This window comes from Phoca vitulina, unplaced genomic scaffold, assembly GCF_004348235.1.
Source record: "Phoca vitulina isolate PV1807 unplaced genomic scaffold, GSC_HSeal_1.0 scaffold53, whole genome shotgun sequence".
Taxonomy (NCBI): Eukaryota; Metazoa; Chordata; class Mammalia; order Carnivora; family Phocidae; genus Phoca; species Phoca vitulina.
In genome coordinates, this window is record NW_022589756.1 from 4,229,963 (window position 1) to 4,256,415 (window position 26,453).

Below are 26,453 nucleotides of genomic sequence, written 5' to 3' on the forward strand. Positions count from 1 at the left end.
CTCCCCTCTTTATTAATCCTACCAGACCCTCCAGACCCAAGTCTTGTCTCACCTTCTCTTAGAGGCATCTAAATTGCAGAAAGAAAAATTAAATATCATCTTACTGGCTTAGTTATTTTCCACATGAGAAAACTGAGACATAGAGAGGTTAAATGAATTACCTAAAGCCCCACAGTCTGTTGCGCTGAGGCGAGAACCTAAAACTTCCAGTCAAAGTCTATTTCATTTTCCTGGCTTCCTCACCATCCCTACTGAACTTCTCAGGCTTTGAAAATGACCAAATGATGCAATATAAAATGATAGTGTTCTAGGAAATGGATGAAATGTTCCAGGACCAGCTGTCCCACCTCGTCAGGAAGTGGGTCTTCCTGACAAAGAAAATAAATGTAGGAGGCCCGTTAGAGGCAAGGCCTCCCTCCGTGCTGGCTGGTTAATTCGAGGGGGTGATGATGGCAATTACAGCAAGGTGGGAACAACCTCCTTGTCAACATTATTATAGTTCACCTTTAATATCAGGAATCAGTGTGCGTTCTAGAACACTGATTTTGAAACTGGATCTATAAATGGACTTCAGGGAGTCAGTTTTCCCTGCATAAAAATCTAGGCAGAACTTTTTTTTTTTTTTTTGCATTTATATGGGATAAAATTCACAGATGTCCTCAAATTTTCTGAGGGGTTTTGTGAACTAAATAAGAGTTAAAAATCACAGATCTAGACTTTCAAAAGAGGTAAATGCTAAAATAAAAATGGTAATGTTGGTATTTATCTTTGGTATTTCCAGCCTCTTCTTTCTATAATATTTTACTTTATTAATAATACTCTGTTTCTATCATCCCTTACCATTTTATGTACTCAGCATTCTCACTGTCCTTTTCTCTCTTTTAAAAGAAAAGAAAAAGTACCCCCAAACTCTGGATGCCCCACTGAGATGTATGACTGATAAGGCAATCATCCATCTATTCTATTCTGTTTAGTTGAGCTAGGGTTTGAGGAGGGCCACCTACTTCCTGCTTTGGTAATAGAGGATGTCTTCAACAATCCTTGGATCTTTGCACGCCAACTTTAATGATTCCAGATGGAATATAGTTCCCTTCCTGTGTTTATCAATTTAACCTTCTGAGAACATAGAGTTTTGTCTATGGGAGCTAGGTAATATTTCTAGTATCATTAAGTTCTAAGAATTCTCTAATTTCCCTTAAGATTTGTGTTTGTTTGATCTTCATTTGTTTAGAAATCTGGTTTTAAATTCCCAATCATAAGCCTCCTATAAATTCAATGCAATCTCTATCAAGATTCTAATGGCATTTTTCATAGAAATAGAGAAAACATTTCTAAAATTTATACAGAACCACAAAAGACCCTAAATAGCCAAGGAAATCCTGAGAAATAAGAACAAAGCAGAAGGAATCACACTTCCTGATTTCAAGCTATACTGCAAAGCTATAATCATCAAAACAGTATAGTACTGGCATAAAAACAAATAGACCATGGAACAGAATGGAGAGCTCAGCAATAAACCTAAATATATATATACAACTAATATTTTACAAGGGAGCCAAGTATACTCAATGGAGAAAAGACAGTCTATTCAATAAATGGTGCTGTAATAATTAGATATTTGCATGTAAAGGAATAAAGCAGGACCTATATCTTACACCATTCACAAAAACTAACTTGAAGAAGATTGAAGATTTAAGTGGAAGACCTGAATCCATGCAGGTCCTAGAAGAAAATATAAAAATTAAACTTCTTGATATAGATTTTGGATAATTTTTTTTGAGATGACATCTAAAACAAAGCAATAGCAACAACAATAAAAAAGTGAGACTACATCAAACTAAAAAGTTTCTGCACAGCAGAAGAAACCATCAACAAAGTGAAAAGATAACCTACAGAATGGGAAAAAATATTTGCAAACCATACATATGATAAGAGGTTAATATCCAAAACATGAAAATACTCATATAACTCAATAGTAAAAAGTCAGCAAGCTAATTAAAGAATGGGAAAAGGACTCGAATAGACATTTTTTTTTAAGATTTTATTTATTTATTTGCCAGAAAGAGAGAGAGTGAGAGTGGGGGGAGTGGCAGGCAGAGGGAGAAGCAGGCACCCCGCTAAGCAAGGAACCTGATGTGGGACTCGATCCCAGGACCCTGAGATCATGACTTGAGCTGAAGGCAGACGCTTAACCATCTGAGCCACCCAGGCACCCTTGAATAGACATTTCTTGAAAGAAGATATATATAAAAGGCCAATGGGTACATGAAAAGATCCTCAACATCATTAGTCATTAGGGAAATGCAAATTAAAACCAACATGAGATATTCCCTCACACCTGTTGAAATGACCATCATCAAAAAGACAAGAGATAACAAGTGCTGGCATAGATGTGGAGAGAAGGGAACCCTTGTCCACTGTTGTTGAGATTGTAAGTTGGTATAGCCACTATGGAAAACAGTATGGAGCATCTTAAAAAAAATTAAAAATAGAACTACCACATTATCCAACAATTCCATTGCTGGTGAGTGCTAGATACAAGGTATTGCTTTGGGACTCACAGGAAAACTAAGCCATGAAAATTTTACAGTACAGATTTTCCTTGATTTACAATGGGATTATGTCCCAATAAACCCATTGTAAATTGATAATAGCCCACGTCAAAAAAAATGCATTTAATACATCTAACCTACCCGACATCATAGCTTAGCCTAGTGTACCTTAAATGTTCTAAGAACACTTACATGAGTCCACAGTTAAGCAAAATCATCTAACACAAAGCCTATTTTATAACAAAGTATTGAATATCTCATATAATTTATTGAATACTGTCCTGAAAGTGAACTACAGAAGAGTTGTATGGGTACAGAATTGTTGTAAGTATATCAGTTGTTTGCCCTTGTGATCTGGGTGGCTGACCAGGGCCTGTGGCTTGCTGCCACTGCCCAGCATCATGAGAAAATATTATATTGCATATCAGTAGCCCAGAAAAAGATCTAAATTCAAAATTCAAAGTACAGTTTCTATGGAATGTGTAGCGCTTTCACACCATTATAAGTCAAAAAAATCATGAGTCAATCCATTGTAAGTCAGGGACCATCTGTATTTTGATGGTATCTAAGTAGGGGAGGTAGAAGGATAAGTATGAGTAACAATGTATAAAGTTTTTTTTTTTTGTGGCTTATTTTGATTTTATTAGTTTTTTGACAAATAAAAATTGTACATATCTAAGGTGCTGTGATAGGTATCAGGACATCTCTCCCTATCAAAAAGTTGACAAAATCCCAAATCAAAAACACTGGACAGTGGACTAGGCCAACACTTGGTTGAGTTGGAAAAGGAGTTATATCAGCCACATAACTTGCATCTAGAACTCTTTTCTGGAAATACAAAGATCTAGACAGCAAGAAGGACTCAGAAAATATCATAGAAATCTAACAGGTATGATTGGACCATTTATTCTTGAGTCTAGAAGGGGTAACAATTCCTACTAATAAAGTCTACTGGAGACGAATAGAGACTATAGTTTACATCTTACATCCTATACTATTTAGGATTAACACAAATGCTGGTATGAGACAGATTGAGTCTAAGGGTGGTAACACCAATAAAATTGCTGTGAAGAGCTGGGGTGGCTAAGGGGAGGGGAAATTTGTGAAGACTACAAAAAAAAAAAGACAGAAGTCATGTTTTAGAAAGATCAGTCTAAATGAGAGATGCAAAGTATTCTACAGGAGAGAAAGTTTAAGCTTAGGGGAGCCAAATTTATACACTGGAACATTTCAGAAGTCCAAGCATGATAATAGAAATTGAGAAGGGGGTGATGAACATACCAAAAACTATAGGTGAATAGAAAGTCTTGCAAGTATACGATTGAGAGTTTGGGGATAGATGAGTTACTATATAATTTACCATCCAAATCAAGCCATATTGAGAGTGAAAAGTGGTAATACCAATAGTTAGGCCAAGACAAGAGGAGTAAATGGGGGCTTGTCCCAGGTGAGCTAAGATGTATGGTCACCCTGGGTATGGGGTGAAAGTACAAGAAGGATTCTCAGGTTTGCTCAGCTCATGGGAAACTCCAATCCAGCATACAGGGAAGTAGCATTTTACATTCACTCACCCTTTGTATGATGTAGGATCACAGAGGTGTTAAATCACCTAAGTATGTGTTATTTTCTTACTTTTCAGACCCAGGTGAGGTTATAAACTTCCTTCCAGATCTCAGAGGCAGTGCTCTGAGGAAATGTTCAGGCTCTGTGGGGAGACCTTGTGTGTGTGGTCCAAGCTGATGCCAGACTTGGGTCCCAGGCAACAGCCAGCGCTAACCTCCAGACGTGAGAAAATGATCCTTCAGGTGTTTCAAGCCCCAGCCACAATACACTGCAATTGTATGAGAGATTCCGAGCAAGAACTGCCTAACCCAGGCAAATCCCAGAAATGCGAGGGATAACAATACTCATATATTATTGTTTTGTAAGTAATGATGTGTGTTAGATGATATGTTATGCAGCAGGGATCACTGGAACAGATGGTAACCATTCTTCCACCAAAATTAGTTTCATGACCAAATATCTTCTGGAAATTCTAGATAGTATCTTGGCATATAAGCAGGCATAGTAACATTGAAGTTCCTGATAAGTCTTTCAGTAAAGAAAGCCTATCTATCATAACAGGTATACACCTCTGCCCCACCTTTTTTGGTAGAAACGGCTCTTAATATCTAAAAAGATTTTCACAGAGAATATTGAAAAAAAAAAAAACTAGAAAAGCTCTCTGTTTCCACTTGGTATTGCAGATTGTTACTAAAATATCTCATTAGGGGCTAAATTCATGCTTTTATGAGCATTGCTATCTTTCTAATTTTGCCAAAATAGATACTGTGCAACTGAATAAAAGCTTTTGCTCAAATTCATCAAATGTCTTTTATGGACCAGTAAAGGTCTTCATTTCAAGAATGGGCTAGGGGCACCTGGGTGGCTCAGTTGGTTAAGCATCCAACTCTTGATTTTGGCTCAGGACATGATCTCAGTTTCATCGGGCTCCACGCTCAGCACAGAGACTGCTTGCTATTCTCTCTCTCCCTCTGGCCTTCCCCTCACTCATGCTCTCTCTGTCTCTCTCTTAAATAAATAAATAAATAAATAAATAAATAAATAAATAAAATCTTTAAAAAAATGGGCTAGACAGGACCCAGGGGTGATGGCACAGATTATTAGGTGGAACAGAATAAAACTCAAGTTTGTGGGTAGCCTAAACTCAAATTACCTACCTGGATGTCTCCTGAATCTCTATCCTGATCTCAAAATGCCATCTGAAGTTTTATCAGAAGTGAAGATTAGCAGGCTGAAACAATGCTAGAGCAACAGTAAGGAGAACAGAACCATGATTAATATATACGTAGGGTCTTTGGAGAAGATGGTGAGCAATACACAATTCACTCTGATACGAAGCTTTTTTTTTTTTTTAAATATTTATCTATTTGAGAGAGAGAAAGAGAGAGCACAAGCGCGGGGGGGGGGGGGGGGCAGAGGAACAAGCAGGCTCCCTGCTGAGCGAGGAGCTGAATACCAGGGCTCAGATCCCAGGACCCTGAGATCATGACCTGAGCTGAAGTCAGACGCTTAACTAACAGCCACCCAGGCGCCCCTCTGATATTAAGCTTTAACGAGAAATGATAAAGAGAAGTATAAATTAGTCATGACTCACTTTGTAATCTGGTACAGGCCGCACCCTCTTACGTAAAATACAGCAAGCCTGTCCCTCTTTCCCATACACAACTACTGGGAACAGATGGCTTCGGAGAAATTTGTTTTGTAAGATGAGCTTCTGAATTGTTTAATGCACTTTTTTACACGAGCTTTACCTCTAAACACAAGACCTTCAAATCCTTTATTTATCACACTGTTAGGGGATGCCAACTCCTCTCATTCTACACTGACAAATCTCATGCCCTGGCCCTGGTCCATTTCTGCCTAAATTAACAAATGAAAAATGCTATAACTGGAGAAGAGGTTTGAAGGAAAAAAAAAAAGCTCTTGATTGAGAGGTAGGAGAACCGAGTTTATTTCCTTTTTTGGCATGAACTGATGGTGGGATTTTTTTTTTTAAAAGTAACTTGGCCTCACTGACCTCAGCTTTCTTAGGAAAATAAATGGGTTTGGCTCAAAGGCTTCCTAAGGATTCTTCCCACCAAACTAGTTACGCAGTAGCTCAGATTCCTGATCCATTCAGCAGCACCTCTGTTGGGGTTAAAAAGGGTGTGTTCTGCAAAACAGGTTTGAGTTTCACAGCTCAGTTTTTCACTTTCCTGGTTGTATTTTCTCCCTCTCCTCCACCGATTTCCAATTATCTTCTCACCACACACATTATCAGCTAACTTTGTTTCAGCTAGCATCCCCAGACTTCCTGTCTCTTTTACCTTTCGTTAGTTCTAAATTCTAATGTTCTCTCCTCATTTCTTCACCAGCTCCTTTCTCTCAGCCCTCAATCCCGTATCCAGGTTGTTAGCAATCACTAGAACTGTTGCTTACGTCTTCAGCCTGCCACTATTTCTATTTCTATTCCTGTACAAGACTTTGAAATATTGTAGTTTCATGATTGATTCTAACATCTGCTGAAAATTGACCCCCACTAGTTCTCACTTTAATGAAGGTTGTTTACTAAAATAAATAAAGAAGTATTAATCAAGAAGGTCGAGAACATGAAGAAGACCATTCAGGGGCCATTTACAAAGTTTTGACGGGTAAACTGACAATGTATTTCCTTAGGTCTCTAGGCCAGTAATTTCATTATGACTTGTTTACATACATAGACAGTTTTCATCTGCAGATCAGTGCTTCTCCTAATCAGCTTTTCTGCTATAAATTTCCTCATTCCCTGCCACTCAGCTTATTTCCTAGGAACAAGCAATAACAATGTAGAACCTCATAGAGCTCTTTGTATTCTGTGGTTCATGTTTCATTCTATTTATTCTACTGCTCTAGTCTCATTCACAAGGTATCACTATTCCTGATAAATACCTTTCCTACAGTAAACATGTTCTAAGGTGTGTACCCAGCAGCTAAGGTATGTCAAGCAACTCTGGCAATGATTCATTAGGAAATGTGTGCTTTAGACATTTAAGATTGCTTTTGGAAGTTTCTGTGATACACGAAGATAGTTCAAAACAATGTATGTACACGAAAACTCTCATCTCCCATTTCTGCATTCTCCTTATTTTTCTCCTACAAGTGTATTTTTTTCCTAGAATTGTACCTTTTTCTTTCAAGTCCTGGCATCCTTGGTTATCTTTCCAAATAGAAACTACTTTGGTAAATTTTTTTTCTCTACTCTTCTCTAAAAAGTTCTCTGTTCTTCCTAGGCTAACTTGTCACCTTGCCACTGCTCTGTCTTCCAGGCAGCCTAGTGTGCCTTCCAGAATGTTTCATTGTTTACAAAACCTGTATCATTTTCAACATCTCTTCACCTCATTCAACTACTCCAAGGATAGCATACATCTGTAGTTTTTTTGTAGACAATCCTCGTTCTATCACTTCCTAGGAATGGAGAAAGCAGTGGTTAGTTTCCATAAGTTTCCCACTGACATTCACATGCTTTTTTCTTCTACCTGCTGCAAGGATATCTTTTTCCTTGTAGTCAGGCAGCTCTCCCCATTTGCTTAGCCCCCAAGCTATTTCTCCGTACTCACCTAAAATTTAGCACATAGTTAACAGGTTTTCCTCTTTCAAACCCTAGTTTCTGCCATCATCCCTCATGATTACAATGTTCAAGTCATCTGATAGAAAACCTTAACTTACCTTTCAGTTTCTGGACATTCAGTTGCAGTTATTGTCTCTCTTCTTATGCCATTTCCAGAAATAGCTTAATTCTTGACCAGTTCATCACTCTAAAATTCTTCAGCTTTGAAAAATTAAAAAAAGAGTTTTGATTTCTTACTTATTTTATAAAAATAACAGTGTTCATTTTAGAAAATTCTAAGAAATCACAAATATATGAAGAAAATACAAATTCCCAGTAAGTTAATGATATTGGTAATTTGTATATTATATATGGACCTCTATATGTATCATCTATCTATCATCATCTATCTATCTATCTATCTATCTATCTATCTATCTATCTATCATCTATCTATCATCTATCTAATCTATCTATATCTATCATCTATCTATCATCTATCTATCTATCCATCTATCATCATCTATTTATTATCTATTTTATGTATGATATCTGGCTAGTTAGCTATTATCTAGTGATATAGCTGTCTAATTATCTATAATTCTTCCTCTTCACACCCACAGCCACACACTAACACAGCTATACTAATATATAGGTATACATACATAATTTTGTCTATGTGTATGTGAAGTGGCATAGAGCCTATTCTGGCCCAGCCTGCTAGGAATAAGCATGTGCTCTGGAAAATGACTGGGTAGATGAATTTTCAAAATTGTAATGGTATGGTCCAAGCCAATTTGAGCAAAGAGCACAAAACTTCAGACATACTAGCTCTCATAGTCTAAATGGAAGACCTCTTTAACTGTCTATAGCTCTTAAATAATTGCCAATAGTGTGACCAGCAGTGGCGCAGCAACTGTCCTGCAGGAAATCAAAGCTACACTATGTTCTGTATATCTCCAGAGGACTTGGAGTGTCTGGAGCAGAAAGATTAGGTGCTTATGCTCACGTTGCCATCTTACACATTTGTCGCATTACAGGCAGCTCTCTCTGCATGTTTAAGTGTGGTTCCTTCTCATGCCTTTTTCTTCCTGCTATACAGAGATTTAAAAGAAATACATTTTGGAGAGCAACATACGCCTCCTAAATTTTTTATATAGCTTTCATAAAATTATTTTAACATTCATGCTTTTTTATTAAATTTGAGAGTAACGTTCGGTTGCCTTAATTCTGCACATATTTTCATTGACTCCAAGTTGGTTATTTTATCTATACTCAGCTTGGATGGAAAGATATCCTTCTAGTTCTGGTGTTTCCTAATAGGCATGTTGATGGAACTGCACTGCAGATTGATGGATCCCAACATCCAACATGCTTTTCAAGTCCCTCACCTAGAGCAGGTTACTTTGCTCTTTTTTTCTTGGAGAAAATACTTTTCATAGTGTGTGTACTTCTTTACTAGCTGCCAATATTTTTTACACTTTTTTTTAAAGATTTTATTTATTTATTTATTTAGAGAGAGGGAGGAGGAGCAGAGAGAGAGGGAGAGAGAGAATCTCAAGCAGACACTGTGCTGAGTATGGAGCCCGATATGGGCCTTGATCTCATGACCCTGAGATCACAACTTGAACTGAAATCAAGAGTCAGGCGCTTAACCGACTGAGCCACCCAGGCGCCCTTTTTAGATGTTTCTATACGTGTAACCACTTATAATCAGTAACTCCAGTGTAATCCATTTATAAATCCTCACATAAGTGGTCAACTACTATTTGGCAAAGGAACCAAGAATACTCAATGGGGAAAGCTTAGCTTCTTCAATTAAGACTGTTGGGAAAACTGGATAACTACATGCAGAAGAATGAAGTTGGACCCTTATCTTACACCAAACACAAAAAAACTAACTCAAAAAGTATTAAAGACACATATGAGAACTGAAACCATAAAACTCCTAGAAGAAAACATAGGGAGAAACTCATTAACATTGGTCTTGGTGATGACTTTTTGGATGTGACACGAAAAGTACCATCAACAAAAGCAAAAATAAATAAGTTGAACTACAGCAAACTAAAAAAACTTCTGCATAGCAAAATAAGCAATCAACAACATTGTTGGTTTGTAACCTCCTCAGTAGCTTCCTGGGTCTAATCAGAAACTGGCCCCTGAACATGGAGGGCAGGGAGAGACCAAAGAAAGAGGGAGGCCAGTCCATGTTCATAGGTGGTGGCCATTTTAAGAAGCAAAAGGAACTTGCATACAAGGCTTGTCTGGGGCAACAGCAAGACAAATGGATCCTTGCACCTGCCCCCTACAAATCTTAAAAGTCATCTTTTCAATGTTGCCCCCCAACATTCCACCCCTTGTGGCCAGCTCTTACAATCTCACATACTCCCCTCTTCTGCCATGGGCCCTGAGTGGTCAGCACGGGTTTCACTAGCATGGAAGTGGCTCTTTTGATGGCTACCTGGCTGCACTGAAGGCAGCGCTACAGCCACAGATCAGGCACATGCAAAAGAAAACAGATTAGACCGCGATTCCCAAAATCAGTGACAACTTTTTCTATTTAGAGCTCCATGATCTGAACCCTAATATGCATATTGATCAAGTCCCCTAAACTGAGGGTCAGATCATTCAGGGTGTTTATGTGACTTAATAAAAAGGATTCATTCACAGATTCATCAGGTATGAACACAACACTTCAGGTGCCTCCTTGAGAGGGAATAATAATGTCTTTGGCTCTTAATTTTGGAAGACAGCTTTTCTCATGAGATACATTTTGGTGCTCTTTAAGGACAGGTTTTGTTGCTATTAGCTAAGGCTTGCTCAGTGAATTTAGTAAAGGCTTCTATGTGTGCTATCCCACCCTCCAGGCCAATCAAGGAGACAAAGATGGCTGCCAAATGATTGTAGGTGGAAAACAGTGTCCACCTGGCCTTGAAAAGAGGGAGGTTGGTGGTTTTAGGAGCCTGACCTGGTTTTACATACTGTACACATTAGCTGGGGGAGGCACCATTATCAGGCATAGATAGGCTGGGAATGGGATATGCCACACCAAGACCCCCATCTTTGCCCCCTCTTTCAATGGAGTGTGCTCCATTTCAGGTACAACACATTTTAACAGGTCCAGCTTGAAGTAGGACAATGGGATCCTAGTGGAGATTGAGTAGTTCCCCTTCACCCCGAGGTGTGAAATAACTCACCCATCTCAGCAAGACGTCCCATTGTAAATTCCAATGTGCTCTCAGTGGCATAATATGTCGATCCATAGTGAGAATAAGGGGAATGGCTGTTTCCCACGACTTCCACACTTTCACAGTATTGGGTGCCTTGGCAGGGGTCCCCTGTCTGGCATATGAGGGAATAGGACCTACAAGTTGATCATTCAAGTGTATTAAAGCTTGGGACAATACTTCAGTCTACCTGGCCAAAGTGGTTTTATGTGTTAATAATTTAATCCACTGCTTTAATTTTCCATTTTTCTTTTCTACCAACCCTTTTGCTTGTGGATTAATAGGGGAGATGAAACCACCATTCAATGTCATGTTCTTTTGCTCAGTCTTGCATGCCATGGCTTTTGAAATGTATTCCCTAAAGACTGTCTTGTCAATGAGGGTATCCATAGATTTTATTTCATTTTTTTAAGCACCTAATGGTGGCAGTCTGGTTTGCACACTAATAGGGAAAGTTTAAGTTAGGCCAGATGTAGTGTCCACACAAACTGAAGCATATTTAGAACCCTTATTCAGAGGGAGGGTGCCAATATAATCAATTTGCCAATCCCTCACTGGTTGGGAACTCAGGATTCTTTTGGTAGTAGCTTTGGGCACTGTTTAAAACACACAAGACATGCTGTTATGGCATTTACCAAGTCACTATTCTTCAGGGTCAACTGGCATCCTTGGCAATATGCCATCTTATTTAGGCATCATAGTAGCCGCTTCTTTCATGTACCTAATCTACTGTACTTACTGAAGGGTCAATACCCAAGTCTCATACCTAAGCTAAGGCATCTGCTTCCTGATTACCAGAGGCTGTCAGTGTCTTATGAGCTGGGATATGAGAAACATTGAGGTCTGGCTGCCTTAGGCTCTTTCAAATGGACCCCAATGTCTTTCCACATATCTTACCCCACAAGGGCTTATTCATGATCATCCACTCCCATTTTCTATTGACCAAGCCATAGATAGGGTTAATCCCTTTAAAATAGCCCAATTGTGAGTGCAAAGGATTAAGGGCTCATGAGTGATCAATCTCCAGCCAGACAGTTCTGAGCTCAGCCCACTGATTGCTGTGTGAAAGGCTTTAGCTGGAGAAGTTCCATATATACTGCCAGGGTATATATTGGGTTTCTGCCCCGTTCTAGAGCTTGGACCCCAATTCTAGGGGCATTCTTCCCTTATTATGTCTACCACAGTGTCTGGCCCATACCTTCTAAATTCATAGACACAACTCACTCAAATAGTGGCCCATGCTTAGGAGATGCCCAGAACTTTAATCTGCTTTACTAGTATTTTTGCCTCTCAAAGGCAGCTTTTTGCTCTGATCCCCAGTCCCACACATGACCTTTCTTTATCAGGCAGTACAAAGGATGGGGGCACTGTGCCAGGTAGGGATTAAAAGTCTTCCCAAATCCCCAAATCCCTACAGAGGTCTGCACCTCTTTCACATTCTTACAGGTTAGATGAGCTTGCACCTGATCAATCACAACTTTTGGGACAATATCCATCTTACCTGTCCAGATGACTCCCAAATCTTTACAGTGGTGCCTGGGCCTTGAATTTTTCACGGGTTTATTGCCCAGCTTCTCCCTCACAGATGTTCCACCAAAGCCTTCAGTTTGTCCTGCAACAGAGGCAAGTCTTCACTTGTTAACTTTATATTATCAATGTAATGGGCCCATTTTACTGATGTGGGAAAGAAGAACAAGGATAGGTCCTTAGCTGCCAACCCATGACATATTGTGGGGCTCTGCAAGTAGCCTTGAGGAAGCACTTGAAAGATTTATCACACATGAAGGCAAATTGATTAGTTATCATCTACCTGTACTTGTCAAAGTCGTTTCCATGAATATCTTTGAAGATTAAGCACTTTTGGAGGAACACATTTTTTTTGCTAAAGGATCAAAGTGAAACTATAATTGTCTGCAAATGACCAAAGACTTAAAAATGGCCACGATTGAAGATGTGGTGAGAGTTTGTTATAATGCAATTGACAAAGGAACTTGATTATTTCTGCGACATACATACATATATTTTAAAATTATGACTGACATTATAGCAGGACAAATGAAATGGAACAGGTCCAGCTCAAGGGTCAATTTGTGGTTATGTCTTCTCAATGACCTCTCCCAGCACTCACTAAAAAACAAAAGGATTAAAAACACAGCTTCTAACCATGCAAGTCTCTTTTGGACCACTTATATGCAATTGGTATTTAATTAGCTGTTGTAGCAGAGTGCATTACAATGAATTGACAAGGGCACTTCTATAGCAGTCTGTATTTTAAGAGGTCTCTCTCCCCCCTTCTTTTTCTTCAATCTCTGTGGACAGTGTTTTTGTTATATTCTGGGGTGTTTACATTTCAAAGACAAGGAAAGATTTACAACTTTAAAAGACAGAGAAAGAATGCAAGTTTTCTCCTATGAGTTTTAGGGTAATTACTATTTTAAAGTTTTCCTTTGTATGAGGGGTCAGAAGTCCTGGGGCATTTCAGCTGTTTCCTCATCAATTACAATACCCTCCTCTTCATTTTCATCACTTACTCAGAGGTTCCACCTCTTAGCACCCTTATCCAGTGTGTCACAAGTGCCTGGAACTTAAATCCAGGCATTCGACTCCTCCTAGTTTTACAAAACAGCACGTTAAAGGCTCTAATTCATTATCCTGCTCTCCCACCTTATCTGTCAGCCTCCAAACTGGCTGACTAGTGGACATCCACACATCCTTCTCTAACTTTAGCTTGTCTTCTAACTTCCTGACCTGAGCTTCAGCCTCCAGTTGGGCATTGGTGGCCAGCTGAACTGCCCACAGTAGAGGCCAACCCACTGCACATACCATGTGCTTCCCTCTCCTGCTGCAGTGTGCTATGTATGTGTAGTTCCTCCAACAAATGCATGAGACTGGCTCATGTTTGGGGAAGTGCCCCTGTACTTACATGGTGATCCACAAGCATCTAATGTGCCAGTCACCCCTCCCCACATAGAGGTCAATGGCCACCTTGGGATTTCCCCTGAGGATGCCTTATTCCCATTTCTTTGGTCTCCTGGCAAGCTCAGCAGCTGTTGGTTTGTAATCTCTTTGGGAGCTTCTGGTAGAATCTGAAACTGGATCCCTAATAGAGAGGGCAGGGAGAGAGAAAGAGGCAGCCACTCCGCTTTGGTTGGTGGCAGTTTTAAGAAGCAATGTCCACAATAGCCAAACTATGGAAAGAGCCAAGATGTCCATCAACAGATGAATGGATAAAGAAGATGTGATATATATATATATATATATATATATATATATACACACAATGGAATATCATGCAGCCATCAAAAAAATGAAATCTTGCCATTTGCAACGACGTGGATGGAACTAGAGGGTATTATGCTAAGCGAAATAAGTCAATCAGAGAAAGACATGTATCATATGATCTCACTGATATGAGGAATTCTTAATCTCAGCAAACAAACTGAGGGTTGCTGGAGTGGGATGGGGGTGGGAGGGATGGGGTGGCTGGGTGATAGACATTGGGGAGGGTATGTGCTATGGTAAGCGCTGTGAATTGTGTAAGACTGATGAATCACAGACCTGTACCTCTGAAACAAATAATACATTATATGTTAAAAAAAAAGAGAGAGAAGATAGTAGGAAGGGAAAAATGAAGGGGGAGCAATCGGGGAGGAGACGAACCATGAGAGACTATGGACTCTGAAAAACAAACTGAGTGTTCTAGAGGGGAGGGGGGTGGGAGGATGGGTTAGCCTGGTGATGGGTATTAAAGAGGGCATGTACTAAATGAAGCACTGGGTGTTATACGCAATGAATCATGGAACACTACATCAAAAACTAATGATGTAATGTATGGTGATTAACATAACATAATAAAATAAAAAAAAAGAAATACAATTGGCAATAGAAAAAAAAAAAAAGAAGCATAGGAGGTCTGTCTTGGGTGACAGCAAGACAAAAGAATGCACCTGCCCACCAAATCTTAAAAATTTATGAAGAGGCCTTAACTGGGTTCAGTCATGTGTACCATGCAAGTGTTCTCCACACATATCACTATCTCAAGGCTATGTCCTTGGAGCCATCTATGGGATCAGGAAAGGCAAGTGTAACCCATATTCCAAGGATAAGGGAGGGGGTGAGGAGCCTCCAAGTGCCTGGGTTCAGCTCACAGGTCAATCAGTGGCCACAATGATGAGGGAAAAAAAGGCAAGAGAAATGTAGCTTAAATTAATCTTCTTACAGCTTGCAGCCCACTGATAGATACCCAAAACATGCAGAACGTGACTTTCCTCAAGGAACTCATGGCTGCCTTAGTGCCTTAATGTTATGTTTTATTAAAGATTAAAAGTAACCTTATCTTTACAGCAGCTAGCCCCTCAAAGTCCTAAAAGACTTGCTTCCAAATTCCCTTAGAGACTTGCTATCCCTAACCCCCACTAATTAAAAAGTATATAATCAGTCACTCATCACAATCCAGTGTTGCTCTCTCTGCCCACAGGTCCTGTCCCCGTGCTATAATAAAAATCAACTTTTTGCACCAAAACATCTCAAGAATTCTTCCTTAGCCATTCTCTCATAAGCCCAAAACTTACAAAATTCATCAGCATCATTTTGATGACCCCCTCAACAAAAATAAAAAGACAACCTACAGGAGGCACCTGGGTGGCTCAATTGATTAAGCATCGGAGTCTTGATTTCGGCTCAGGTCATGATCTCAGGGTTGTGAGATTAAGCCCCATTCAGGCTCCACACTGGGTGTGGAGTCTGCTTAAGATTCTCTTCCTCTGCCCCTCCATTCTCTGTCTCTCTCTCTACCTCTCTTAAAAAAAAAAAAAAAGACAACCTACAGAATGGGAGAAAATAATTACAAATCACATAAGTGGTTAATAGCCAAAACATAAAAGGAACTCATACAACTCAGTAGCAAAACCCACACAATATAATTTAAATGGGCAAAGGACCTGAATAGACATTTTCCAAAGAATACAAATGGCCAACAAGTACATGAAAAGGTGCTCAGCATCACTAATTATCAGGGAAATGCAAATCAAAAGGACAAGATATCACCTCACATTTGTTAGAATGACTATCATCAAAAAGATAAGAGATAATAAGTACTAGTGAATATGTGGAGAAAAGGGAGCCTTCATACAACAGTGGTGGGAATGTAAATTGGTGCCTCCACTAAGGAAAACAGTATGGAGGTTCCTCAGAAAATTAAAAAAAGAACTCTCCAGCAATCCCAGCAATCCTGCTTCTAGGTATTTATCCAAAGGAATAGAAATTAGAATCTTGAGACATCTGCACTCCCATGTTCATTGAAACCTTATTCACAATAGCCAATGTATGGAAACAACCTGAATGTCCACTGATGGATGAATGGACAAAGAAAATTTTGTATATTCATACGATTCAGCCTGAAAAAAGAAGGGAATCCTGCTATTTATGACAACATGGATGGACCTGGAGAAGTTAGACACAGAAAGACAAGTACAGTATAATCTCATTTACATGTAGAATCTAAAATAGTCAAACTTATAGAAGCAGAGAGTAGAATGTTGGTACTGGGATGGGGTGGGGAGGGGAAAGAGGAAGTTGATGGTCAAAGGGTACAAAGTTCAATTATGCAAGGTTAATCAATTCTAGAAATCTACTATACAGAACAGTGCCCACAACTAACAGTACTGTATTGTATACTTAAAATTTACTGAGAGGATAGATCTTAATGTTAAGTGTTCTTACCACATGAAATAATAATAATAATAACAATAATGATGATAATAATAAAAAAGGGGGCTTTCTTGGGTGGCGATGAGAGTGGAGAGTGATCCCTGAAGGCCTGGAGCACACTGCAAGAGTACAAAGTGGTGGGGTGCTGCCTACTTACCCCCAAATGCTGCACTCCGCCCCTCTATTGCATGCCAATCTTTGCATCTCATATTATTGTCAACAAGTCCTGCTTCCGCAACTTTGTGTCTCAGCTGAAGAAGATGAAGTCTTCAGGGGAAATTGTCTACTGTGGCCAGGTATTCAAGAAGTCCCCCTTGTGGGTGAAGAACTTCCCCTGGCTGCGCTATGACTCCCCCAGGGGCACCCACACATGGACCCGCAGCACCCGGACCTGACCACTGCAGGCGCTGTCAGCCGGTGCTACCGAAACTTGGGTGTCCTCCACCACACCCAGGCGCACTGCATCCAGATCATGAAGGTGGAGGAGATTGCAGCCAGCAAGTGCCGCAGACCAGCAGTCAAAAGATTCCACGACTCCAAGATCAAGTTCCCATTGCCCCACTGAATCCTGCATTGTCAGCACGAGCCACGCTTCACCACCATGAGTCCCAACACCTTCTTTTAGATGTACAGCCTCCCTGTCCAAATAAACTCCTTGGGAAAAAAACAAAACAAAACAAAACAAAAAAACAGTAATAATAATAAAGGGGATGGGAGGAAATTTTAGGAGGAGTTAGATATGTCTATGGCCTTGATAGTGGTGATGACTTCACAGGTGTATACTTATATCCAAATTCATCAACTTGTATACATTAAATATATACAGCTTTTCACATGTCGATCATACCTCAATAAAGTGGTTTTTTAAAAAGTCTGCTGATTTAAATGTAAACCTCATAAAAAACACCTTCATAGAAACATCCAGAATTATATTTGACCAAATATGTGGGCATTATGGCAGCCAAGTTGACACAAAAAATTAACCACCAACATATATGTTATATTCTAAATTTTACTTTCTTCAAATACTTTTCTCTCAGTTCCTTGACATTTAGTTACACTTACCTTCTCTCTTCTTAAGCCACTCTCAGATATGGCTTCGTTCTTGACCTGTTAAGCAGATCTCCATCTACTTAATCCAAAATTAATTGAATATATGAATAATTAGATGGTTTTCATTCATATATGTAGTGTATAAATGATCACACATTAATAAGAGCATGGGGTAACAACTTTGCTTGGTTGAGAGAGAAATCAGAAAGGATTGCCAAACTTGTCCTATATTTTAATCCAATCAACCTTACTTCTTACAACCTTACTGAGCACTTCTTATGACCCCAGAAGCATGTGACACAGGAACAGAATTTGTAAAATGACTTAGCTATACATAGATAAATTGGCTGAATGTTACTCTTGTCAAACAATGTTCTTCCATCTAGTTTCTCTGAATGTAAGAACACCACCATTAGCCTCAGGGTTTTTCTTTGTCCTGGCTTACATGATCCCACCTGGTGAAAAGATGAACATTTGGGTCTAAGAACCTACCCAAAAACATTGACTCAAGAATTGCAATCAGCATCTTGATTTCAATTCTAGGTGTTTATAGTTTATTTTTATTAACCTGTCATATCTTCAGGCATGTGGGTATCCCTTATTTTGTAAAATGGGTTTAGGATTTCTAATCCAGAGAAAACGATCCTCTTTGTCCTACAAAGGATCACTTGAGGGCCTTCTTTGGTATGCAAATGCAGGGCACACATTTTCTAGGATTAGTGGATTAGTATATAACAAGGTCTTTTTTTTCCTCTCTTTTTTTGATGGTCAAAAAGTCGCAATGCCTATTTGGTATGCAGTAGATTTCTGTGGAGAAAGTGACAATTTAAATAAATTTATTTAAATAAGTTTAAATAAAGAGCCCTGGGTTTCCTAGGAAGAAAGAGTCAAATCCCAATCTAGATGATTAATTGTATGTGTCAACTTGGCTAAGCCATAGAACCCAGATAGTTGGTCAAACAATATTCTATTTCTGTGAAGGCATTTTTTTAGATGAGATTTGCACTTAAATCAATAAAGCAGATTACCCACCATAATATGTGTGGGCCTCGTCCAATTTGTTAAAGGCCTTCATAGAAAAAAAAGAGTGACAGAGGGCTGAGAGAGAGGGCATTTTGCCAGTAGACTGCTTTCAGACTTTCAGACTTGAGCTAACATCAGCTCCTCTGGCTCTCCAGCCAGCCAGCGTACCCTCAGACTGTGGACTAGCCAGCCTCTACAATTGTGCGACGCAACTCAGGGAACCTTTCAGACCTCTGAATTAAATAACATGTGGAAAGGGAATTTAAGCCGCAACTAATGAATCATTGAACACTACATCAAAAACTAATGATGTACTATAGGCTGGCTAATTGAACATAATAATAAAAAATAAAAAAAATTAAGTAAAAAGGAAGTTAATCTGGAGAACTGGGCTTTAGACAAAGATATAAGTTCGATTGAGAATAGGTTTGAAGCAATATAGAGCTATTATCCCTTTAGATCTAAGCCACTCTGAAATAAATGAGCCAGTATGAACAGCAGCTAAGTCAACATGAATTAAGAACCCTAGTGCCGGGCGCCTGGGTGGCTCAGATGGTTAAGCGTCTGCCTTCGGCTCAGGTCATCATGATCCTAGGGTCCTGGGATCGAGTCCCGCATTGGGCTCCCTGCTAGGCGGGGAGCCTGCTTCTCCTTCTGCCTCTGCCTCTCTCTCTCTCTGACTCTCATGAATAAATAAATAAAATATTAAAAAAAAAAAAAAAGAACCTTAGTGCCCTATCTGGGAGCACCTTCATAGCCTAGGGAGGGTCCAGGGCCTGTAAAAGTACTTCTACAGTATGGACCAGTTTCAGTTCAGTAACAATAAAATTGTAATAACAGACCAGTCAGAATCTGATCCTTATTCTATGCCTAATATCTTGGAAAGGCATGCCATTCTTTCAACTATGTAAAACTGTAAGAGTTATTGCATGATTTTTGAGAATGGGTATAAAAGAGAAATATGATGGGTTTCTGGCTAATAGTGTGTAATGAGGCTCAAATGGGCTACTGAAAACTTTTCTAAAGTTAAAAATATATATCAAATTCTATGTTAATAAATGAAAGAATTCTTACTACAAAAACTTTTTAAAAATCCTTGATTTAAATGTACTCATTTGACAAATATTCACAAATATTTACTGGGCTCTTACTCTGAAACATACACAATTTTAAGTGCTAGGGCATGCCCTTGTGGAACTTAAGGTTCAAGTGGGCAAAAGACAGACTGTAAAAATGAATAAATAAGTAAACAAATGCATACTGTAGAATGCTAGTGTTTGATAATTTCAATGGAAAAAAATAGAACAGTGAGGGGATAGTTTGTGCTAAAGAAGAGAAAAATGGAAATTACGGTCAGGTTACCTTTCACTGAGAAGATCTTAGACCAAATACTTGAACTAATTGATCATTCAGGTAGATATCTGAGGGAAGCATATTTCAGGAAGAAATGACAGTCAAAGCAAATGCTGAGGCAGGCGTATGTCTGACATATTCAAGGAATATGAAATAATTCAGTGTGGCTAGATTAGAGCAAGCAAGAAGATGAGGTCAGAGATCAGAAGGGAAAGAAGAGTGAATGCAGAACATTGGACTCCAGGTCCTGTTCAGCCCGAAAGTCATTGCAGTGGATGGAATTGAGTTTAATAGAGATGGTGAAGATTTTTTAATCACTCTGGATTTTCATGTATAGGCAGACCATGAGTAAACATAAGAAACCTCTCTCTATTCCTGATTATAAATAAGAAGAATGAATACGATTTCCCTGAGGGAGTTTAACTGTGAAATAAAAACATAATGAATCAAAGCAGATATAAACAGAATACTTCTCAAGGCCAAGGACATGTAACTGTGACTGGAGGTATCTCTGTGCTGGGGTGCTTAATGCCTACTATTTACTCCACTGGTGAGGGAGTGATGCCTGCCCTAGTTATGGGGATGGCTGAACACACAACCCCCTACACTGGACAGATGAGATCAACAAGAGTTTATGTCTCATATACTCACAGCCCAGGGTTAGAGGATGCCCATGCCATGCATGCTACACCCAAACACCCAAGGGTTGCACTTAGGAACAGAGTGAACCAGGGACTGTGAGAGGTAGGCTTGGTAGTATCAAGGAGATGAGATGACCCCCCGGTTCCCATGGAAGCATTTCATTGGCTTGAATAATTCTGTAAGTTGGCAAGGAACTGAAGCCTGCTATTCAGGAGATAAGCAGGAACTGGGCCTGGTCCTGTAATTAAGATTGGTGTTTAACTAGGGGCCCTGACCTATGGAAATAGGGTAGAAAGGGAAACTCATGTTTAGGCCAGTCCAGGCCCTCTTGTTTTTCCCCAGATGTTAAGGAACACATAATATTGGATCTTAATTTTAGTTCTTATACCAGATGGAGGGCTGGGGAGAGCGTGGGTCAGCAACGGAACACAGAATTGAAGGATCAGATATAAACATGGACAATATCTATCTTCGTTCTATCTGGATGATGAAGTGCTCTCCTAGTCCTTTGTACTTAGTAAGCCCTTGTCTGATTGTTAAGTACGTTAGATTATGCAAATGGTGAATCAGTTGATTGGACCCAATAAATCTCTGCTGATTACCTACTGCCTTTTGATTTAGGTTTTACATGATGAGAGGAAAGCCCACTTCATATTGTAGGCATACCTTGGAAATATTATGGGTTCAGTTCCAGAATACTGCAATGCAGTGAATATTGTAATAAAGTGAGTCAAATAAATTTGTTGGTTTTTCAGTGAATATAAAAATGATGTTTACACTGTACTGTAGTCTATTAAGTGTGCAGTAGCAGTATGTCTAAAAAAAAAATGTACAGACCTTCATTAAAAAATATTTTATTGCTAAAAAATGCTAACCATCATTTGAGTTTTCTGCCAGTCATAATCACTGATCACAGATCACCATAACAAATAAAATAATAATGAGAAAGTTTGAAATACTGCAAGAATTATCCAAATGTAACATAGAGACAGGAAGTGAGCAACTGCTGCTGGAAAAATGGCACCAATAGGTTTGCTGGATGCAAGGTTGGCACAAACCTTCAATTTGTGAAGTGCAATAAATGTAAATAAACATATCTGCCAAAGGAGATATGCCTGTACAAAGAACTTAATGGGATGTAGCAGGCCTTAAACACATAGCTAATAATTCAATGCCAGCGGTTATTGGCTGATTATAATATTAAGACCTAAATAAGAAACTAGACTTTTAGGTAAATACAGTACCTGAAAGGTGATAACAAAATCTCTTGGCTTTCTTATGTAAAAATGTATTTACTAAGCTTAAAAGCAAATAGCTTTCTTTCATTTGTGTCACACTATCTACTTACCACAGGTAGGAATCTGATAAGTTAGAATAGGGAACCCTAAGGCTTTAAAGTGGTTTTGGTTTTAAAAGACTACTAGCTATTTCTCTCCCTTTTACTCTAAAACTCAGCTGTTCATGGCTTGTGGTTCAGAGACTCTGCCTGTTTTTTAAAGAGTGATCCTCCTCCAACCATTAATTCAGCATGCAAACCCATATTTAGTAGCCACTATTTTCAAAGCACTATATTGGGGTCTTGGGGATACAATGACGGCTGAAATGTATCCTAAAGGAGAGCTCAGTTTAAGGGAAGGAAGGCCCGTCAATAATTTTGGAACATATTTTGATTTTTTAGTATTTATTATATAATTTTTAAATTATAAAAAAATAACAACCACTACTTAAAAATCAAGAAATACAGAAAGAGGTAAAAACCCTCAACTTCCCAGCACATACAGAAAAGCTTCTCCAAATATTTTGATTTTTTTTCTGCTTTGTTTTTCACTCTGAATAGGTTTGTGAAGGTTTTATTTAGTTTTGATCATTTTGTATACAACTTTATTGCTTTACTTTTGTTCTAATATTATAATGTAGAGATTTCTGATAATATTAAAATTCATTACATAGATCACTTTAAATAATGGTTTAATATTTCATTCAATAGGTATGTAACAGATTGCCTAGCCATCTCCTTATTTGGGGGATATTTAGCTTTAGCTTTTTTCCTTTATAAATAATATAATTAACATCTTGATGTATAAAATCCATTTTATATTTTAGACAATTTTCGTAGATTGATTCTCAGTGGTGGAATTCTTTGTTTAGTATATGTGCTGCCGAAGTGAGCACGTGGAAGTCTTTGTTTAAAATAAAAGAAAATAGTTAAAAATGTTGAATCTGAGGACTAGTCTGTCTTCTTTTGGAGATTACTTTCAAACTCTAAGTTTGTATTTTTGTTTGCTCTGTTACCCTAAGTAGAGGTAAGAGATGTATTAGATAAAATGTCAACACGTGTACAATGTGTGTATAGAGCAGAGAGAAGGAATTTATCCAGCCATGTTAAAACCTGAGCTCCTCATGCCCCTCCACACACATTTTAATGGCATGACTGGAAGCACTGACTCAGTGCCAACTCTGTGCTGTTCATTTCTGGGTGCAGGGTAAACAGTGGAGGCAATGCCTCAGAATTCAGTCACCTTATAATCTGTCTTTGGTTTGAAGGAGTGGTATGTCTGTGTCTCTTCCAGAAGCAATTGTAACAGCACAGCGGTTTAAAAATGTTTTAATTAAATAAAAACTTATATTAAAGATCCTATCCCCAATGGTACCAAGATTTGTCACACATGCTTAGAAAAGATCAACTGTCTTTGATATTTCAATGCTACTTCTTTCTCAAGGTGGTGGTAGAGATGGGTCCATGCTCATGTAAAGATCCTGGCACATTCTAATCACCCAGTAAGGCTTTGCTCCCTTCTCTCTTCCTTTTAAGAAGACCTTGCATCCTTGGCCTAACTGGGTCCAAGTGGGTGGTGACTGAATTATCTTTTTCTTTCATTTCCAGTACTAACACCATTTGCTCTTCTTTCTACATGACAGTCTTTGGAATAATTAAATTGAAAGCAGAAAGGATAGTGAGAAGTATGGGATGAAAAGAGATTTTTGTGAAGTGAGGATATATAATCTTCCACATGCGCAATTCCTTTTCTGCCCTTAGTGAATAGAATAAATGGGATTGGAGTCACTATGGTCCTGGGGGTGAAACAGTTACAATGAGGTCTTCCTGGTGCTTCAGTAATAACCCACCTTGGATAGAATGATCTCTCATTCATAGAATTTGGTGGTTCTGAGTAATTATTTCTGAAGATATTTTGAAGGCCTTGAATGAAATATATTTACAGAGAACAGAGCAAAATAATTATGTTTATTTATTTAATCAGATCCAATCTATGAGTCTCTGGAAACTACCCATAATTGGGTCCTTTTTTCTCATTCTCATACTCCCAAGTTTTAGGTCCATCCACTCTTAAGAGGGAGAGGTCATCTACCATAAAGATAAGGTGTTTTAAACCTTGAACACCTCCCCTCTCCATTTATATGTATCTGTTTTATCCAGCACTTTCTTTCTTGAGATGTGCACCAGAAAGAAAATAGGAGAAGGTATCATACCTTGATATAGATACTCTGCTCTAAGAAACACCTCACAAAGAACCAGTAAAAAGGCAGTGCTCAGGACCAGATCTTCCTTGAGACAGTAATCCTCATTACGTCTTCTGCTTGGTGCTGGAGGATTCTTTTACTATCAGTCTCTCCCCAGTAAGCATCCCTGAAGGATTTTTTTCTTTCTAACAATCATTACCCAGTGAGCTGTTTCCCCTGAGGGATGGAGCTAGGATCTGGGCAGACCCTGTTGGTGAATGTCACCACCAAACAATCATCAAAAGCTACACACTGCTGGCGTCCCTGAGACAACCCTAATACCTCTGGGCCTCAGTTTCTTCAGATGGAACTTGAAGTTGATGATATCTACATTGAAAGGTTTTTATAAGAATTAGGGACACTAAGTACAATGCACTTCAAATGGTATCAGACATATATTAAAGGAAAAGGGCTTTCCTGATATCCCATAAATTACAATATATAGGAACTACACAATTTGGAACACTGGTACAAAACAGTAATGCTCTTACTGCATCCAAATCAGATTTCATAGCCCATTATTTTTAATCTTATGGTTAAAAATGGATCACCTTGTTGGGGTGCCTGGGTGGCTCAGTCAGTTAAGTGTCCGACTCTTGGTTTCAGCTCAGGTCATGATTGCAGGGTCATGAGATTCAGCCTTGAGTGGGCTCTGCACTCAGCTGGGAGTCTGCTCTCCTTCTGCTCTTCCCCCCGATCATGCATGCAGTAAATAAATAAATAAATAAATAAATAAATAAATAAATAGATATATAAATAAATAAATAAACAAACCTTTAAAAAATGGATCACCTTGCTAGAACCCTCTTTTTTAGCTGATATTTAACTAAAAGAAGTTTGTGTAGAATAGAAAACAAAATAGACATTTTACACATGTGTTGGAAAGGAGGGACAGGAAAGCATCCTTCAAACTGAGAAGGCACTTTGAGACCAAAAAAAAAAAAAAAAAAAAGAAGCAGGAGACTTCATACAGTTTACGGAGAATTTTATTCATGTAACTTACTGACAGGGGGATCAGGTGGATTTCACGCCATTCTTCCACGATGACCGTACATCCGAATACTGGGAGGTGACTTGCATCATTATGCCACAGCAGCAATATAAACATCAACATGAGATTATTATGCATATAAGACAAAAGAAAATACTTAGAACTAGAGTTGCCTCAGTGACCTGGTTAAGAGATGAGCTAAGTAGTGAAGGCATCAGCAAAAGAGATCTTTTCTACATGATTAATAAGCTTCTGCATATGAGGCATTAAGTTCAGCATTCTGCAGGTGCAGCAGTGGAGCTATTGTGAATTTCAGTATAGATGGCGGCCCATGACAGCACTAGGTTGAGCCCTCATCCTTTGTAGAACCGTTATTTTGGAACTCTCATGTACAGGTATACAAACATCTGTCCACTGCTGTAAGTGGGGTGTTAAAGTCCCTTACTATTGTTGTATTATTATCAATGAATTTATTTATGTTTGTTATTAATTGATTTATATATTTGAGTACTCCAAAGTTGGGGGAATACATATTTATAATTGTTAGATCTTCTTGTTGGAGAGACCCCTTAATTATGATATAATGCCCTTCTTCATCTCTTGTTACGGTCTGTGGTTTAAAATCTAGTTTGTCTGATATAAGTATGGCTACTTCAGCTTTCTTTTAACATCCATTAACATGATAAATGGTTCTGTATCCCCTTACTTTCAATCTGCAGGTGACTTTAGATCTAAAATGAGTCTTTTGTAGGCAGCATATATATGGGTCTTTTTTTTTTTTCTTTTTTTTTTCTCCATTGTAATACTCTGTCTTTGGCTGGAGCATTTAGTCCATTTACATTCAAAGTGATTATTGATAGATATGAATTTAGTGCCATTGTAGTACCTGTAAAGTTGGTGTTTCTGGAGATTTTCACCATTTTTTTCTAATCTTTGTTGCTTTTGGTCTTTCCTTCCCACTCAAAGAGTCCTGTAATATTTCTGGTTTAGTGGTCATGACTCCTTTAGTTTTTGTTTGTCTGGGAAACTCTATCTCTCCTTCTATTCTGAATGACAAACCTTCTGGATAAAGTATTCTTGGCTGCATTTTTTTCCCATTCAGCACACTGAATTTATCATGCCACTTTCTTCTGGCCTGTCAAGTTTCTGTAGAAAGCTCTGCTGCGAACCTTGTTTGTCTTCCCTTGTAGGCTAAAGACTTTTTTTCCCTTGCTGCTTTCAGGATTCTTTTCTTGTCTGTATATTTTGCAAATTTG

At 38.7% G+C, this 26,453-nt stretch overlaps 1 pseudogene; it reads left to right on the top strand.

The window, feature by feature from the left end:
- Nucleotides 1–12,842: 12,842 nt before the first annotated feature.
- Nucleotides 12,843–17,241, top strand: LOC116622553 (annotated as a pseudogene).
- The last annotated feature ends 9,212 nt before the right edge of the window (nucleotides 17,242–26,453 follow it).